The sequence below is a fragment of the Papio anubis genome, chromosome 1 (genome assembly GCF_008728515.1).
Source record: "Papio anubis isolate 15944 chromosome 1, Panubis1.0, whole genome shotgun sequence".
In the NCBI taxonomy this organism is placed as follows: Eukaryota; Metazoa; Chordata; class Mammalia; order Primates; family Cercopithecidae; genus Papio; species Papio anubis.
The window spans coordinates 188,367,409-188,373,408 of NC_044976.1; positions in this window are offsets into that span (position 1 = coordinate 188,367,409).

Below are 6,000 nucleotides of genomic sequence, written 5' to 3' on the forward strand. Positions count from 1 at the left end.
AACTGTCATGGTGCTGGTGGGAGTGTAGCAGTGAGGACAACCAGAGGTCACTCTTGTCGCCATTTTGGTTTTGGTGGGTTTTGGCTGGCTCCTTTACTGCAACCTGTTTTTATCAGCAAGGTCTTTATGACCTGTATTTTGTGCTGACCTCATATCTCATCCTCTGACTTAGATTGCTTTATCCGTCTGGGAATGCAGCCCAGTAACCTTCAGTCTCATTTTACCCAGCTCTTATTTAAGATGGAGTTGCTCTGGTTCACATGTCTCTGACATTTCCCCCTCCCTTTTATAAAAGGAGGGGGAAACCTTAATCCTGAGGGTTGCAGAGGGATGAAGATCCATCTTCTGTAGCTTTTTCAGGTTGAATGGGGTGATGATATTCTTGCCTAACTATGAGGATCTCTTGCATTCAGGGTGGAGAGGAGTTTAGTAAGAAAGCATCAGTATGGTAAGGTTCATTCATAATTCTTGAATTTTGACAAAAGGTGATATCTGGAAGATTAATAAGTGTTTAATTTAAGAAAATATTTAGGGCCGGGCATGGTGGCTCATGCCTGTAATCCCAACGCTTTGGGAGGCCAAGGTGGGTGGATCATGAGGTCAGGAGTTTGAGACCAGCCTGGTCAACATAGTGAAACCCCATCTCTACTAATAAAACAAAAATTAGTCAGGCATGGTGGCGTGCTCCTGTAGTCCCAGCTACTCAGGAGGTAGAGGCAGGAGAATCACTTGAACCCGGGAGGTAGGGGTTGCAGTGGGCTGAAATCACACCACTGCACTCCAACCTGGGTGACAGAGCGAGAATCCATTTCAAAAAAAAGAAAAAAAAAAAGAAAGAAACATTTAGTAGGCTTGTTCTGTTTTCCTACACAAAGAATATAACAGTAATATATTCCACAAGAGTAAGGCAAAATAAGTAAAGTTATATTCTAAGTAAACTAAATTAGAAGGCTTTTCATGAACTGGGCAACTTTTAGAGCTAAGCTGGTATAGGGTTAGTTGGTTGTAATGTGCCCAGAATTAGAATACTGATCCAGACTTTTATATTACCCATTCTCTTGTTTTTTTCTGAGCAACAGTCAGAGATTACTGGTTGGTTCACAGGAGTAAGCAGGGTTAGCCTAAATTGCAGAAACAGAAACAACTAATGAGACTAGAATTTAATAACAAGTGTCCCATAGTTCTTGAAACATAATATTTCTCTCTCCAGTTATCCATTTTTACTAAAGACAAATCATGGTGAGACTGATTTACTTTATTATACTTGGCCTGATTATTTGTATAAAGTGCAGCAAGAATAATTATTTTTCACATAGGTTTTTAAATTGGCTTTGATAGAACTCTGTTTTATAAGGAATCTCAGATAAGACTTTTTAAAAGCTGAGTCCAGCCATGGGTTTGTACCCTCTAATACCTATGAATTGGGTAAGTTTCTTTCCTCTTGCAGTCCCAAGATAACTTACTTCTACTTCTACTGGACTTGATAGAAAGTGACATTTACTTACCACAAGTCAGAAACCCTGTACAGGGACTGTGTAGGCAAGGTATGAGGCCAGTTCCCCAAAGGGCTTTTACTGGCTCTACACGTTAATTTTAATTCCTTAAAGGAAAACACACCGTTCCAATAAAAGCCTTGGTAAAATAACCAGTTTCTCCAATTGTGCCCTTTTACAAAAGAAAACAGATTCTGATTGTACTTATGCAAATAACTATATTGCCATAAATTAGAATACTCACAACTAGTTTCCAAATTCTGGAGAAATCAGGTAGAGAGAAACAAATACACTCCAAATTTTGTTCACAGTAGTATATTTTACTCAATTGCTAAAAGCTATAAATAGAAAAGCTCAAAAGAAAAGTTTCCTTGACTCTGAAAAACAAAACAAAGGATCAGCAACATTTTAAGCAAAGTTAAAAGGATTACTTCAGTCTTCCATTGGTTCAGTTAATTTAGTTAAGACCTGTTCTATTTTATATTCATGAACAGTCCAGCTCTTCATGAGAGTTCTAAAAGGTGTTTTCTCTATTCTAATGTTACAATCTCCAAAGTTATTAGAAAAACCTGCATTTAAGAACACCTGTTAGAGTTCTATAATTGATTATAAACCACCTTCTGAAGAGGATTAAAACAAGTTAACAATTGTCTGTGGCTTACAAAATGTTTTAGGGCAGCCACAGTCAAAGAAACAATTGACAAGGAAATTTGTTACCTCTGTGGCATACAGTGATTTTGTGTAACAATTATAATTGTTACTGATAATGTACACTAAGTCATATCAGAGTTATAGGAGTTTCCCATAATTTTGGAATATATACCAATAACACAGTTACGAAAATACAGCCCAAAGAAAACCAAACACCATTTTATATTTGACAATACTTCCTTTATGACTTTTGTACCGAATAAACCAAATGTCACTGTTGCATTAGTGCATTATTTATGTCAAACCCAATTCTTAATAAAACCTTATAAATAAATCCATCCAATCTTAGTTTGACCATAAGGTAAGATTCTCATAAGCCTTTTATAACCCTTTACAAGTTTTTGTTAAAGAGCAGATCATAAGCACGGTTTTGCTCTAAGAAAAGCCTGTTGTGCTTTTATTCCAATGTTTAATTTATAGAAAAACTGAATAATATCCCTTTAATTCAGCCAATGTCCACACACAGACTCTCTTTTATAATTATTTTTTTTACAAACCTTTTACAACTATTTAAACCTTTAGCTTTATTCTGTCTTACTTAAAACAATTCTTTAACCCTTTAGGCAAAAAAAAAATCTACATTCTCATGCCTTTTTGTCATCTTTTACCAAAAATACATTTTACTTTCCTTGCACACCTTACAGGTAAAAGTGTTTCTTCAATAGTCTCAATTACATGTTTAAATGTTAACTTTTAGTGACTTTTACTTTTGGTGAAAGCCCTGGTTAGTAAGCAATTTGAATTGTATGCTAGGTGTGGAGCCTAGCCTAGGACACACCAGGCAGAAGTGCAGATAAGGGCTGACTCTCCAGCATAGCTAGGGGTGTGGCTAACTCCACATGTTCCCATGCCTTATCTAGCAGTAAAGCAGGCAAGTTGTACAGTAGGAGTCATAGTGGCATTTTACGAAGCATTTAGGAGGCCTAACAACCTTTGAATTGTACAATGTTTCTTGCATAAATTCCCTTTCACAAATCTTTCACAATTTACACAGACTATCTAAGACATTCTTGGACTTTCTGATTTGCCCTAAATATTCTTCCTTTTAAACAACCAGTCATTTAACTTTAGGGCAAGAATTTATCACACGAGATCCTTTTTTATATAAAATCTCTTTTTAAATAATCTTCTTTGTATAGGTAGGGGACATGGCTAATTTCACATGTCCCCAAGCCATATCTAGAATCTAATGGCTTTAAAGTAGGTAAATTGAACAATTTTTAAAAGTCAAAGAAGCTGTTTATGACCTTAAAGCATTTAGCAAACTTAATATCTGATCTGCATGATTTAGACTAAATGTTTTTATCAATCATTTTAAAACTGTTTTTATTTCCCCAAAATTACTAAAGTTACATGAACTAAAAGGCATTACAGTTTTTATTTTGCTTTCAAAATATTTAAGTGTTTATTTATGTTTAAGCCAATTAATTAGGGTTCTTTTATATAAACATTACACACAACACATATATAGCTACACAGAAAGACAGAAGATTACTACAGTAGTTGTAAAATTTTTCATTTGCCAAGTTTTAAGTTTCTTAATTGGATTACTGGCTTTAGGGTGGAGCCCTTGGAAGAACAGGGCCTGGCAACTGGTCTCTGGTGCCTCTTTTCCCAAGGAGTCCAGGCTGTTAGAGCTTGAATATCTGCTTTTAATTAAACTGATTTTAACCATAGCACTCAAAAGTCCTTTTAGAATTTCTTATGCCAAACAGCCAATATTTCTAGCTTTTGAACTTTACCAAAGGTAACCTCCCAGGTGGTTAGAGAAAGGAAAATTTAAGACAGTCCCTGGAGGAGAACAGAATAGACAAGGTCGTGCAGATATTAAACCAGAAACAACTTACTTCCTGGGTGGGGAAATGGACCTGGATCACCACTGTGAAAGTGCAAAAACCTTTGTTACTGAGCTACAGCACAGGGCGGCCTCCGTTTCCTTTCCCAGGAATTTAGAATAGTTAATTTTGAGCTTGCGAAGACTTTTAACTATTTAATATGGTTTTTAAAGCTAACTGTGACATGAACCCTAAAATTCCTGTTCCCTGAAGGCGGAGACCAAAAGAAAGTACTGCCACATAGTTAAAAAGTCAGGCCCCCAAGGACATAAAACAAGGTGGAGACTTTATCCAGTTTTTTGTTTGTTTGTTTTAGGGAACTGCAGTCCAGTTTGCTACTGACCAGCCTGCTGGGTCTTGAAAAGCAGGCTTACAGGTGTTCTAGGTCCATGTTTTATCCTGAAGGTACCCCTCGACACAGAAAAGCAAATTTATACTACAAAATACATCAGCTTAAGACTAGCCTTAGAATTCTTTTTCACATTAATTGAAACTTTACAGAGGAGATAAACACTGTGTTTGTTTCATTTGTTTTTTATCATTCATTTAACCGTTTGCACAGAGAGAGAGAAGCCAGAAATCTAACTGGCCGGAAATGCTTACCCTTTTGCTGGCATGCCAGGCTTCTGGCTTCCCTTTCCCTGAGTGGCCCTAGTGATCTGGCTTGTGGCACCACTGCCCTAGGGACCAAGCCGCATCATAAAGGAAAATTATTTTTTTCATTCTGACCAGAGCAAAATACATGTGATAAAACATAGACATTAGCCACTCTGCTTAGCACCCAATATCAAACTGGCAAGGCTTAAACTTGCCCCCAAATGGGCCCTGTCATCTTTAATCCAACCTCTGACTTGGAGTTTCAACATGTGGTCTCTGGGCAAGATGGTTGCCCTGAATAAAAGATAGGAAGGGAAAAGTAGAGCCGGGAGCGGTGGCTCACACCTGTAATCCTAAAACTTTGGGAGGCCGAGGCAGATGGATCACCTGAGGTCAGGAGTTTGAGACCAGCTTGGTCGACATGGCAAAAACCCATCCCTACTAAATATACAAAAATTAGCTAGGCGTAGTGTCGGGTGCCTGTAATCTCAGCGACTAGGGAGGCTGAGGCGGGAGAACCGCTCTAACCCAGGGGGTGGAGTTTGCAGTGAGCCGAAATCATACCACTTCACTCCAGTCTGAGTGAAACAGTGAAACTCCATCTCAAAAAAAAAAAAAAAAAAAAAAAAAAGGAGGTAGAGAAGGAACGTATTGCCTGTGGCAGGGTGGGGAAGGTGAAGGCTTAGGGAAGCCAGGGAAACCCACTTTTTCCCTCCGACAATGAAAAAGTCCAGGCCGCCGCTTGTTGGTAGCAAAGGAGTCTTTTCCAGCAGTCCCATTAGCTCTCAAGTTTCCCCTTTTAGCAGGGGAAAAGCTCCCCATGTCCCATGATCCTGTACATGCCTAATCCTGTCACCCATAGCTGTCAGCAAAGAGTACAAGGCAGATTAATCCAAAGAGAATAGCAGTTAACATCCCATAGTGCCAAACCTGTTCTTAGGGACTTTACTGAGAGGGGCCTCTAACCAACCCCCTAAATCTTAGAAGGGATTCTAACCCTCCTAAGTTGGGCCTGTAACCCAAGGTCAGTCAAGCGTCCTTGCCTTTTATTAAGAGGGGCCTTTAACCTACTCAGTCTTTGGAGAGACTCTTAATTCCCCTAAGGGGGACCTCTAACCCAATTCCATTCTTTACCTGGGTACCCCACCGCTTACCCCAAGTCATCCAATCATTGCTGCAGTCTATTTTCCTTGGGTTTGGGGGGGGTCTCCTCAGTATCGTCCCTTTTGTGGTTTGTGAGAAAGATGTTACTGGACCCCACCACTTACCCAAAGTTCGCCTTTGGGTCGGGGGTTTCTGCAGTACAGTCACTTCCCCTGTTGCCAGAAAGATGTTACAGGACCCCACTACTTACGCAAAGGTAG